The sequence below is a fragment of the Macrobrachium nipponense genome, chromosome 4, assembly GCF_015104395.2.
Source record: "Macrobrachium nipponense isolate FS-2020 chromosome 4, ASM1510439v2, whole genome shotgun sequence".
Lineage (NCBI taxonomy): Eukaryota > Metazoa > Arthropoda > Malacostraca > Decapoda > Palaemonidae > Macrobrachium > Macrobrachium nipponense.
This window is the reverse complement of record NC_061100.1, coordinates 121,165,122-121,180,175: the sequence shown is the minus strand read 5'-3', so window position 1 is coordinate 121,180,175 and position 15,054 is coordinate 121,165,122. Positions and strand designations below refer to the sequence as shown.

Below are 15,054 nucleotides of genomic sequence, written 5' to 3'. Positions count from 1 at the left end.
AAGATTTTTGGCATTTCTTGCTCCAGATCTCAGAAACTTTGATTTGATCGATTTATGATTCACGAATTTTAGACTATAATGAAGTTCAAATGTGAAAAACAAATCAGCACAAAAAGGTAATAAAAGCAAAACTAATCATTATATATAAATGATTTAGCGACAGCTCTGAACAGAGAAGGAAGCCAAAGCAACAAGAAGCGAGCATTCGGTGCTTGCCTGCGTCATTGAGGCACGAGAACCCGAAGAGATCGGTTGTAGAGTCTGAGGGAGTTAGAGGAATCAAAAGGAGAAACGGCAATCGCTCTCAGTGACTAAAGATTGGTGAGTTTGAAATTGGTTTGATACGTTGGTTCATGACTTTCTTTGTGGCCAGTGTGTTTTACTAGCTTTTGAGATTTGATTATATATATATATATATATATATATATATAAGTCAAATCACATTTCCGTGATTCATATATATATATCGAGCTACAATGTCCTTTAATATCTAATTCGACTTTAAACCGTCTGGACATTAATATATTTTTATATATTGCTTAACCGAAGGGGCTTTTTTTTTCTCTCTCTCTCTCGATAATAGACTTGCACTACAACCTGGATTTGAAAGGCTCCATGGGTTCGCGCACGGGTCCAGACAAGTCTATTATCGAAAAAAAAAAAAAAGCATATATGAAATATATTCATTCCGAGATAGAGCGAATTAGATATTAAAAGACATTGTAGCTCAAGATATATATATATATATATATATATATATATATATATATATATATATATATATCTATATATGACTGGTAAAAATGTTCTGCTAACAAGAATTCCATCATAATAAAAGGAGCCCATAAAAAACACCAAAATGTAGAGAGAAAAGTACTATATTTCAGAGACTGCTGTCTCTCTCTTCAGGTATATGAATGAGAAAGTTTACAGAAAGGTGGTATTTATACAAGAGATTCGTCCACAAGTAAGCCAATTTAGGTCACCCCCGCTGATAATCTTCCTTTAATCTTCTTAAGCGTTGGTTGAATGAACACTCCAGATGCTCTTCAAATCCAAGTCCATCCCGGAGAGGAATGGGCATGAAATATCGTCGACGCAGTGTTCATTCAACCAACGCTTAAGAAGGTTAAAGGAAGATTATCAGCGGGGGTGACCTAAATTGGCTTACTTGTGGACGAATCTCTTGGTATAAATACCACCTTTTCTGTAAACTTTTCTCATTCATATACCTGAAGAGAGAGACAGCAGTCTCTGAAATATAGTACTTTTCTCTCTACATTTTGGTGTTTTTATGGGCTCCTTTTATTAGATATATATATATATATATATATATATATATATATATATATATATATATATATATATATATAGGAGCCTATAAAAACGAATCATTAGGAGATATTCTGCTCATGAGTTATATTTTCCCCGGTTGTAGTTTGCAAAGTCCGAGTAAATGTGATAGTGTTGTAAGACTGAAATCCAGTGATTCATTTAGTATAGCGTTGACGTAGTTCGGTGCTGTATGGAAGAGAATCAAGATCAGTCGCCATAAGTTGAATTGAAGTAAATATCTGAATTAATTGATTAACCGGGAATAGTATAATGAAGTATAGTAATGCCACTTGTAATATATATATTTGTATATCTAAGTATATGTAAAACAATACAGTAACATAAGGACCCCATAAAAACGCCAAAATATAAAGTAATTACTATATTTCAGAGAATGCTGTCTCTCTCCTACCTGAAGAGAGAGAAAGCAGTGTCTAAAATATAGTACTTACTTTCTATATTTTGGCGTTATTATGGGCTCCTTTAATTAGATGGAATTCGGTCGTAACAGAAAATTTTTACCAGTCATATTATATATATATATATATATATATATATATATATATATATATATATATATGTATATATATACATACATATGTATATATATATAATATATATATATATATATATATATGATATATATATACATACATATATCGTATATAATATATATATATATATATATAAATATATATATAATATCTATATATAGATGTATATAGTGTGTGTGTGTAATATGTACATTAGCTGACCAACCCGGCACTGCCCAGGAAAAACTCTCTATGACAACCAGTAAACTCTCTCTCTCTCTTTCTTTTCCTGTTAAGATCATTGTTTCAGTTACACTACCCACCATTTTTGACATCTTATATTTCATGCCCATTCCTCTCCGGGATGGACTTGGATTTGAAGAGCATCTGGAGTGTCACTATTCATCTCAGCAACCTCTAAAGCTATTGATTAGACACTAATATCTGTCATTTTAAGTTATTTTTACATGTCACCCCTTCCCAACCCTTCTACAACCCCTTCCTATTGGGGGCTAGAACTCGGACATAAAAGGCATTCGGCGTCTCTGTTATTTTTACATGTCACCACCGTCCAATCCCTTTCCTAACCCCTTTCCTATGGGGCTAAACTTGGACTTCAAGGGTATTGGGAGCATCACTATTCTTATCAGTGACTTTGAAAACTATAGATTAGACACTAATATCTGTAATTTCACCCCCTTACCACCCCTTTTCATCCGTCTTCCTATTGGCACTGAAATTGGACTTAAAAGGCATCAGAGTGTCACTATTCATCTCTGCAACCTTGAAAATTATGGATTAAAAACTAGTATCTGTCGTCTTGGTTACTTTTACAAATCACCTTGCTCTTCCCCAACCTTAAAGACCTTGGAGTAGACATTAATATCTGTTGTTTCAGTTATTTCTACATTTCACCCTCTACACACACGAGCCCCCACCCCTTCCTGTACCAGTGATTCTTACTCTCATAGCATTCTTTTCTAGATTTTAAGACAAATGTATACCAAGTCTGGTTGAAATTGCCCCATATATTTCAGAGTTATGCTGAAACACACACACACATACATACTACATACAAACATCCATACATCCTTTCATATACATAAATGTGTGTATGTATATATATATATATATATATATATATATATATATATATATATATATATATATATATATATATATATAAAAGGAACCCCATAAAAATGCCAAAATATAGAAAAAAGGAAAGTTCTATATTTCAGAGACTGTACGTCTCTCTCTTCATGGTAGGTAAAGAATGAGAAAAGTTACAGAAAAGCAGGATTTATTTTAACCAAGAGATCCATCACAGATAAGCAGTTTTTTAGGTCACCCCCACTGATAATTTCCTCTTTAATTCTCTTATGTATTGGCTGAAGGAAGATTTTATTAATTTTATCTGAACCCCAGGCGCTCTTTGAGATGTTCATTACCTGTCTTTGTTTAATCAAGGCTTCCTCTGTCATCTGGCTTTGTATCGGCAATTGCTGCTATAAATTATATGTGACAAACTCTAGTTTATTCTGTCGTTATGGTTATTTATATGGTTAAAAATCCTTGAGCTCTGTTGTCCATACCTAACTGACCACTTATGTTGTATTAATCTCTAAGGAAGTGATTTTCCTGTAAAACCAATGTAAGATTGATCAAAGTCCAGGCATGGGAATTTGTATACTCCTGAGTCTTTGTGGGTTGTCTTTTGTCGGAAGATAATCAGGGATTTGGCTGAGTATTTGGGTAGATAGATGAAAAAAAGAGTAGATTTTCTGAGAGTCTGGGTCACCCTCTTTATCCACCCGGTGTGAAATTTTTATTTTATTGTTAGGTGTCTCTCTAGTCTTGTCTTGAGGGGATCGGTAGAAAATTACATTTGCTCTATGAATCTCGTTCTCAATTATATGGTCAGGGTACCTTAAAGACGAAAGCTGCTTACAAATTAGTTCAAATTCATTTTCCAGGAAATTTGGGGAATAAATCCGTAAGGCTCTTGATGGGAATGTCATGATAGCTAAAGTAGTTGATGTATGAAAAGTTAGATCGTTGTTTTCTGTATGGTAATTTGTATTCTGTCATGTCTCTAATTATTAAAACTTCAAGAAAAGGAATTTTGTTGTCTGTTTTCCATTCAACTTTAAATCTGATTTTGGATACTAATGTGTTTGATTTTGAAAGGAATTCATTGAAATTGCCCCATCTATTATCCCAAAATGTTAGAATATCATCTACATACCTCATCCACAGCACGTTTTTGGGTTTTATTGCATTTATTAATCAAGGTGGCCTTGATTAAGCAATGACCAGTAATGAACACCTCAGAGGGCTCCGGGGATTCAGATGTCAGTGATGAAATGTTCCTTCAACCAACGCTCAAGAGAATTAAAGAGGAATTATCAGTGGGGGTGACCTAAAACTGCTTAGGCTGTTGGTAGAACTCTTTGGCATAGATACTGCTTTTTCTGACAACTTTTCTAATTCTTTTTTACCAACCTGAGAGAGAGGACAGCATCTCTGAAAATATAGTAGTTTTCTTTGTGTATTTTGGGGTTTTTTTATGGATTTACTTTCATTAGATGGAATTCTGTTTGTAACAGAATGTTTTTACCATATATATATACATACACACACACACACACCATATTATATATAAGTCATATCACATTCCGTGTTCATATACATATATCGAGCTACATGTCCTTTAATATCTAATTCGCTCTGACCTCGGAATTAATATATTTTCATATAGCTTAACCGAAGGGGAATTTTTTTCTCGATAATAGATTTTGCCTGGACCAGGGCGCGAACCTATGGATCCTTTCAAACCCAGGAACGTCGTGAAGCTTTTCCTACTACACCTCTCGCGGTGGTGTAGTAGGAAAAGCTTCACTGACGTTTTTCCTGGGTTTGAAAGGATCCATAGTTCGCGCCCTGGTCCAGGCCCCAAAAAATCTATTATCGAGAAAAAAATTCCCTTCGGTTAAGCATATATGAAATATTATTTAATTCCGAGGTAGAGCGAATTAGATATTAAAGGACATTGTAGCTCGATATACATATATATATATATATATATATATATATATATATATATATATATATATATATATATATATATATATATATATAATATGTAATGAGGATATGAACCTCGTTATTCATTTGGTAAACGTGTAACTCCGAGCGTAAGGCAAACCAACACACAAATCTCTCTCTCTCTCTAAGCGATACCATCTCTCCTCTCTCTCTCTCTCTCTCTCTAAGCAACCAGCGGCTCACGATTTTGTCTCTCTCTCTCTCTCTCTCTCTCTCTCTCTCTCTCTCTCTCTCTCTCTCTCATTACTGTCAGTAATCAAAATGAGAGAGTTGGCATTATAAAAAATACATTTATTTAACAACGAAAGATAGTAAATCAATCAGGTCTCACAGACTAACTTAATTCCGATAAAACCCCAAACATTAAAATGTCTAAAAAGTAATGGTCACACCAAATGTCTATTCTCTCCATCGGGACTCCCTCGGTCCCCACATATTTTCCGCTAAAGAACCGTCTGTTTCAAAACGACGAGAACCTCTCGTAAGTACACACATAAGTTTAACAACAAAGATTAAAGATTGGAAATTCTCATAGATGTTAAACAGACAACAAGCCACTCTTTGGCTAAAATAGTATAAGACTCACCCCAAGCAGGCCCGGAAATGTTTCACACACTATATTATAAACGAAACTTTCGCTGAGCTTCCCCGACATCTTGTCTTTCTCTCAAGCCGTCTCTAAGCCAAGTCCCCCATAGACTTGGGTTATGATACATTTTTAAAAGGAAGAGGCGCACACGCACATAACGACGCACCCTTTCGCTAACGCCTCATATTACTGGCTACAACTAGTTTCCCAAAGGCATCTTTGAAAAGATCTCATGAACTGACGGACATTGACTTGTCTACTATGCAGTTTTATATCACCCACCCACAAAGAATCATTTGTCAGCTTTTCTCGGTCGTTGCGTTCGGCTCTGTTTCTCCACATTCCAATAGGTCACGCGAACATACTGGGCATATATCTTAAATTTATAACCCTAGGCCTAACATAAGCTCGGCCTCGCCCACCTTGTTAGCACCCGCCTAGCAAAATGGTCAACAAAATAGCCTCTATTACATAAACCAACATTGGCCGGCTTAAATAAATATAAAATATAACTGCACGTCTCTGCATTAAAAAATAAAGTCTTATCATTTCTTCATTCTCCAAAAAAAAAAAAATAACACTAGAATTTTTTCTCATCTGGATTCTCGAATATCCCTCTTTGCTTGTCTGCAACTTCCAGAACGACTGTAGCTAACTGTAGGAAGACGGAATGCCTTCCTCATCATAGAATTTATTTCTAACGGCTTCTGCAGATCCCCCAAAAGACACGCTAGTAAACTCTTGTAATCACCCTTGATAACGGACAGCAACCTCTCTGCACGGCTGGTGGACGTCTTGCCCTAGCATTGGGAAACGACTTTTTGGTGTGTTAGTATGTCGTCAAGTCATCGGTTAATCCAAGAAAATTACCCTAGACATACTACTTATATCAAACAATGAATCTCAAAAAGTCAGAAATACTAACTGAACGTCTCCCAATAACTACTCCAATTTAACCAAAATGACTACCAAATCATAAGTCAATTATCACAAACTCCCAAAGGAAAAAAAACATCAGTTCTCCAACTCAATTTCTCCAACTCCACACTCAGCACACACAGTAACATCCAACTCACAGCAACTCCACGACTTCTGCACTCACATCTCAAACACGAATGTTCTCATAAGTAAAAAAAAGAAAAGAAAAAAATCGTAACTGATCCCAAGAAAAGAAAAAATCACGTAACACGGCCATAACCCAAAAATGTTCTCTCAAGTTTTCTGATATTACAGCAACTCACAAAAATCAGTAAAAATCTCCATGCTTAACAGCAAATACCCCTTAACTGCTTCATATAATTTAAGTACAATGAGACTTAATGTCAAACTCCCCCAAATTTACTTAAATAACAACCCCGTAAAAATCCAAATCACATCTCCCGTCCAAAAAGAAATGCTATTTTAAATCTCTCCCCAGTTACATCTCTCATGGAAAAGGAAAAGGAAAAAAAAAATAAAAAAAGAATAATCACAAAGTAAATTTTCCCCTTAAAAAAAAAAAAACCCCATCACAAAAGTACATAGTATATGCATATAATATAGCCCCTGCATTTTTTTCCCAAGAAATCCCCATGAATAGCTACGGAATTTTGCCAGAAAGCAAACTCTTACACTGCGCCTTTCGTGAATGTTATTGTCAACATTTCCGATATTGCAAAAAACTCTGAGCAAATCACCACCGAGGAAAAGTCGCACGTGCAGACTCAACCCAGCGTTTTGTCAGCAGAAAAATCCACGTGCGGACGTGTGCTCAAACAGCAGCACAAAAATGTCTAGTCAAGAACACACAAGTTTGGAAACTCATGATTCTATAGAAAAAGGTCTAACTGACACGAAGTAAGCACTTTCAAAACAAAATTAACTCCAGGATATGACTAATGTGTTCAAAAATTTGTCTCAAAGACGTATTCTCTCAACATGACTTTGCCCATTATGGTGCTCAAAATAATACACTTGTGAACAAAAAAAATGCACACATCTTCATAGGACCCACTATGTAATAATGCCACTTGCCTCCAAATAGTCACGAACCAAAAAGAAGAACCACAGAAATCTTCTCTTTGCTCAAAAAAAAACAAAACTCCCATAACCACAAAAAAGGGTCACCCGCCAAAGATTAATTCCATCTCCATGCATATCTATGTGACACCATATTAATAATAAGAGCACTCCAGTGCAAAAAAATATTTTCCTCCATTTGGTTAATAACCACATCCACATATTTCCCTCTTATTTCTCTGATAGCCATGTGGTTATAAAAAAAAAACACACTCCAGAATAAAGAATAATCACCCCTATTTCGGCAAATAAAAAAATATTTACCTCTATTTCCCCAATACTCCATGTGAATAAAAAACAAGGCTCCAAAAATATATCTCCAAAAGGAATCCATCAAAAATAATGAAATCCTATCTCCAAAAAAATGTGCACTCAAAGCACCTAACACACCCCACTCACAAATTTGACCCTATATCTCCAAAAATGTGTGTCATTTGCAACAAAGATGGCTGCAAAATAATTGAACTAACAGGCTCTCATCACCATTGGCAATATCAAATGGCCAAAAATAAATCTCCAATATATTATCCCAAATTATAACTCCAAAATAACTATACCTCCCAATTATAACTTCAAATAATATATTCTCCAGTCTCCAGGGAATAACTCAATGTTATAGTCCAAAAACTATAACTCTCTCCTTACATAATTACTGAAAAAGGGCAAACTCGGCAAAATAAAAACTGTCTAGAAAATTCTAGAAAAAATCACCAATGTGCCACAACTCATTATAACAGAACTCCAATTCACAGTGGTCTAAGCAAGACTTCACATGCCATGCACTACGACATAAGCCACTAGAAAATTAGCCAAGTTTCCTATCTCTCACAAGTTGTCCACATAACAACAAAGGTTTGTGCAGAAAAACTCACAATTTCTAGAACAAAAATATCCAGAGAAAAAATGTATGCCATTACATATGCAATTCAAAACAGTGCAAAAAAATTCCCCCATATCTTCTTTGCAGCATCAAATAGTTGAAACACAAAACATTCCTGATAACTCCTAATTCACGACCTGAGATATTAAAAAATTTCACACCAACTGGAGAGAAAAAATAAATTCAAATTCACCCATGATAAAGAAACTTGTGTCAGCTATGGCTAACTTCCAAAAAAAGGAGAAAAGAAAATCAACGGCTTGTTAACTATCTCTCCGTATTACTGCTACAACTAGTTTCCCAAGGCACTTTGAAAAGATCTCATGAACTGACGTACATTGACTTGTCTACTATGCATTTTATATCACGCCACCCCGCCACAGAAAATCATTTGTGTCAGCTTTTCTTGGGTCGTTGCTTCGGCTCTGTTTCTCCACATTCCAATAGGTCACAGCGAACATACTGGCAATATATCATTAATTTATAACCCTAGGGCCTAACATATATATATATATATATCTATATATATATATGTATATATATAATATATAAAGATATATATAAATAAATTATATGATTTTATATGATATAATATATACATATAATCTATATATATATACATATATATATGTATATATATATCTATATATACCACAACACACACACCCACACACACACACACACACACATATATATATATATATATATATATATATATATATAATATATATATGTATATATATATTTATATATCTATATAATATATGTATATATATATGTGTGTATATATATCTGTATATATATAACATATATATATCTCATATATATATATGTATAATATATGTATCTATATACATATATATATATATATATATATATAATATATATATATATATCTATATATATTTACGTATGTTCGTGTGAACCATTACTATTTTGATGTTGTGCTAATATGTCATATTTTTGTGTCTTTTATGTATAAAATGTCTTTGGTAATGACACAAACACAAAATTCGGAATCAAAATCTTGCTATGGGCAACATTTGATATTGAACGGCTTTTTTCCGATGGTAATGTGTGATTACAATGTTTAAATTTGGCAAAACAGCATATTTTGTCATGGAATGTTAATTGTAGCTTAAAGTTTGCTTATTTTCCTAATGAAGGGGTCTGTAAGTAAACAGATACTTTCGCCATGAATAACAAATTTCTCTTGTCGTCAGCTGCCATGTTTAGATTGCTGTATTCTAGTCGATCGCTTCAACATAAATGCCATTGCAAAGTCCTGAAGTACATGAATGAACTGAACGTCTATTGTAAGCTCAACAAGCAAAATTTAATATTATCACTATAGATTTATAATGACGTCCATATCTAGAAAATTTTCAGTAGCAATGACTCCAAAAGTTTGACGAGCAGTTCATGAAAGTCAGCCTCTCTATTTATGTCAAGCCAGAAAGAGGAGACAGTGCAAAAAATAAATAAATAATAGAAATAAATAGAATAAAAAGATCGTGGAATAGCCTTGATAATTGATGGGTATTAGGAGTAATAGAGTTAGTGCAAGTACTTTAGAGATATAGCTATATAAAAACTTTGTGGCAAATTGGATGCAAATTGCTAAATTTCCTATAAATTTATGCACTTTCCCACTGTGATTATACATCAGACATTCAGAAACTATTTATTAGAATGACACGGCCAGAGGAACATTTGACGTTAATATCAAACCCAGTTTTACTTTCAGTTTGCATCTAGGATCCATGAAGTTCCCACTGTTTTTACCTGCGACATTCCTACTGCTCTCGGCGTCTCTCGTCTGCTGCGTGATCGATTCCATCAGCTTTTCGAAGGTAAGTTCCATTTTCCAATTCGTGGGTATCATGAAATTAGCATGAACGAGATATGAAGTTTAATCAGACCCAACAATTTTATGGACCTGAAAGAAATATATTTGAACCATAAGTTTTGTACGCTACGTGTCCATTAATGCATGTCGTCGTGTGATACATGCAATGTGCAAAAAAATCGTCCGTCGTCTTTTTTTCTAACGGATAACTGATCGATAAGAAGCATATTAGTTCCTGAAGAATCTCTACGTGGGAATGTTTTTGTTGGGATGTGTGTCAAGTGCGATTTTTGTCACGCCTTTCCCGAAGTTTTAATATAAATTTTCTGTGGTTGTCGTTCATTTTTCTTTTCAATGCAGAATAACCTGATGGCTTACTAAGGAATTTATACAGGATTTTCCGTAAATTATTTGAAATATAAGAATATGACAATCTTATAAGCAAAACGCACGCACACACGCACACACAAATATATATATATATATATATATATATATATATATATATATTATATATATATATATATATATATATATATATATATACTATATATATATGTGTGTGTGTGTGTGTGTATATCGTCTCCTGAAAATCATTCGAAAACAATTAATCGATAACAATTACTTGAAAAACAGATATCCGAACAGAAAATTGTTCGAAAGAAAATTACTCTAATTGGCAATTATTCGAAGTGAAAGTTTTCCGTATTGTTGTTCGAAAAGTATATGTATACATGTATATTTATATATATATATATATATATATATATATATATATATATATATATATATATATATATATATGGGTGTGTGTGTGTGTGTGTGCGTAGAGACACATCTCGTAACTTCTTTCCAACTGTATTTCATTTGTGCCTCGACAATCCCTCAATAGAGAGGAAAGTGGGTCGGTACGGATTTCTGCTATCATTTTCCTGTGTTATTCTCTTTTACATATTACTTATATAGCCCATTAACTGGAAAAGGTAAATTTTTCCTATGACAGAAAGACGGTCATATTTAAAACGGGCTTGTCCTGAAGTTATGCCCAACTAGCCAGATGTCTGACCGAATGAGGAATAAAGATCAAGGGTCATACTACTCACGGCAATTAAAAGATTCAGGGCGGAAAAAATGCATGCGGGTCTGTACATTAGGGCCTGGACTAATAAAGACGAAAGCGCTCGGTACGGATATCTGTCTCCATCATTTTCCTGTGGTATTCGCTTATATATATATATATATTTATATATATATATATATATATATATATATATATATATATATATATATATACACATATATATATATGTATATATACTATACATATATATATATATATATACATATATATGTATATATAATGTATATATATATATATATACATATATATATACATATATATATATGTGTATATATATATATATATTATATATATATGTATATATATATATATGTATATATATATATGTATATATATATATATATATATATATATATATATATATATATATATATAGACTCATAGCAGCACGACGCACTAGTCTTTTGAAGATTCCATCACCTTCGATTTTCCTGTGCTTTTACTTTTACAACTTTCCACCCATCTCCAGCCCCCAACTCTTGTGGTTACCAAAGGAGCCCAATTAATACTGTCACATAAGCCATCTTCTCTGTATCATTATCTCATCTACATATGGAACTTCCATAATTTCCGCAAATTCCGTTATAGCACCTGACTCCGAATTCCCTTCTTGAATCCTGAGTCCTATATCAACCAAATCGTGGCAGTCAAAGCAGATCATAGTAGACTGACATATAATCTTAACTGGATGTGGAATATCAGTTTATATGATTTCCGAACCCGATGAAGCATGCCTAGTGTTTGATTTGCCTTTGTAATAATTTTCTCTGAATTTCAGTTTAAGAGAACTTGCAGCCCGTTCCTAAATACTGAAAGACTGAACCTCGTTCATCCTTTCTCCACCTGGTTTTATTTCATCCCTTTGTGCCTACTCTTCCCTCGTTGCGCCTGTTCTTCGGAGATTTATTTGTACCTCAGCTCTCTAGATATCTCATGCACTTCGATGGTGGGCTGTTATTTTCTCGCCCCTCCCACCTTTTTAGCTGCTCTTCAGGATGAAACTACCCTCTCCGTTTACATTTTAACGTCTACACTGAGGAGGAACACCGTTCAGGTGTTCGAAAGTCTTTGTTTTTTACATAGAAATATATTTTATTATATAATTGTGGATTGTTTAACATTTCATGCATTCTTAGGCACGTTTTCGAAAGTTTGTGAAATTTCGCCTTTATTTAAAAAACACCACCTTCATATTCTAAGTGTGCTGCCTTTCCTGGCCGTTGTTTTCCATCTCCAGCCACATTTTTGATTTCATTTCAAAATTCACCACAAGGAGGGAAAGCAGCGAGGGCGATAAACATTTCCCTGTAATACCCCATTTTGGAAACAGATTCAATCAAGGGTTCTAAAAAATATCTCAGCAACAATACAGGTCACTATATATTTGAAATAACTTCCACCAATGGGGAATTGCAATTGATGAGTGCTTCGAATCCCAATCGTTGTAGAAGAAATCATCAGCATAATTCCCTAAGAATGAAAGTTATCTCCCAAGCATAATGAATTTTATATTAAACGGTAATTATGGTTTATTATTAATTAATACAAAAGTTACAAGTGTTAAAGTGAAAAAATTCATGTAAACTATGTATTTTTTTATTTGTATATATATATAACGTATATATCATTCTATATATACGTATATATATATATATATATATATATATATATATAATATATATATATATATATATATATATATGTATACGCATATATAGCTATATATCTAACGGGGAACAATCTCTAATGAGGTTAAATGACACTCGTTTAACAAACTATGAAAAGAAAACACTCTAACTGGTAACGTAGCCTACATTTTTTTCTGTTGAATGCCATCTCTGAAGTTGGCTGAAAAATCAGTTTCAAATTAGGCTGATGTAAACTCTTTGTTGTTACAAAAAATATACTTTCTATTTCCCAAAATTAGCTATCATAAAAATGGAATAAACTTAATTAAGCCTGACCCCAAAAGAAACGTAAACCATCTATGTCCTCTCAAAATCATATTTAAAAGTAAGTACCCCTTTTTCCCATAAGTCCAAAGATTCATAGTTTATTAATAGTCAAAATTAGTCCAGAGAAAACCCATCTGAAATAAAGAAACCTAATTATGACACCATAAGCATTAAAGTTCGTCAATAAAGAATGTGTGCCGCACCTCACTTCCCTTTCTCTAGAACTCAATTAATTGTCACTTCAAACGTTAACTTTTTCAAAGTTTCATGTTCTACTCACGGTACCTTTTCCGACGGACCTGCAACATCTCTTCTAGCACCTCTTCTGTGGCGTTGTTCCACACTCTATCAATCAAATTCAGTGAGTCCCCCTTTGCAACTTTCCCTCTAGATTATATGTCATTTTTTGTTCATTACGAACACACACACTCACCAATTGGCACACAAGAGGCATGCACGCTACATACATGAACTTGATCTTCGAAATGCGTCACTGACCCCAATTGTGCGCAGGTAAGCTTTCCTGTTTGTTTTTTCATTTCAAGCATCTTCGAGAATCCAGCGTTTTGCATCTGTCTCTAACCAGCAAGAGCTAAGGTTATCAACCCTACTATTTAATATTGTAGACTGTTACTCTGGTGCCTTTAAGATATATATAGTTTTGGCAATCCAAAAAGAAGACACATTCATATAAAAGCTTATCTGAATATCATAATTCCAAATAATATGTACACACTTTTCTATATGAACACCAGATAGCAGTTTACTTATGTATTTTGGCTATAAATGCAATTACCTTCTACATCTATAAATCCTTTAACTGTACCTCCGTTCATATTATCATTCTTCTTACTTCCAACCCTCTCCTAACAATCGGCTTATAGTGTAACTGCGAGGTTTTCCTCCTGTTACACCTTTCAAACCTTTTTACTGTCAATTTCAGTTTCAGTGTTGAATGAACGCATAGGTCCCAGCACATGGCCTTTGGCCTAAATTCTATGTTCTATTCCTGACATCTATGGATATTCCCTCTCATCACCGTGTATCCCCAGTACTACTACGACAGCGCGAACTCGAACTGCACCAGCCAGCTGGCGAGCAAGGAAGTGAAAGCCTTGCCTGGCTTCAAGAGTACAGCTCTTGCCTGTTCACTGACGTGCAAAAACGACCCTGTTTGCGATTTCTTTCTGATTAAAGGTAAGTTTATATAACTGCAACCATTTCAGACTTAATTTCTAGGGAAAAGATCTTTGATTAATTGCTGATTTTTTCTAATTGCTTTCATCCAAGTCACCTTTTTGGGAGTAATTTCACGAGTTAACACCAAACTTTGTGAACTTCCGGTTTCACGGTAAAATATGCCAGCTACAATATAGTGTCCTCTTTAAGATCAGAGAAGATTTTTGCTTTTAAATCAAGGTTTTCTTTTAATACTAAATATAGCCATCATTCTTAATTAAAGAGGCCACTTTTAGTCTATATGCTAATCATTCCTAACCGCGAGAGGACCTTCTCCTTTACGTCTGCCTAAAATCAAACCCTGTAATAATTGAATACGAGAATTTTTGTTTGCACTAAAGCAGGAACCCACCTTTTAGTACATATT

General features: G+C 33.9%; 1 long non-coding RNA gene across 1 annotated transcript; it reads left to right on the top strand.

The window, feature by feature from the left end:
• Positions 1-230: 230 nt before the first annotated feature.
• On the top strand, positions 231-14,641 carry LOC135211717 (uncharacterized). Its single transcript, XR_010313729.1, has 3 exons — positions 231-321; positions 10,251-10,356; positions 14,501-14,641. It is a non-coding gene; the product is annotated as an uncharacterized LOC135211717 (long non-coding RNA).
• Positions 14,642-15,054: the final 413 nt, after the last annotated feature.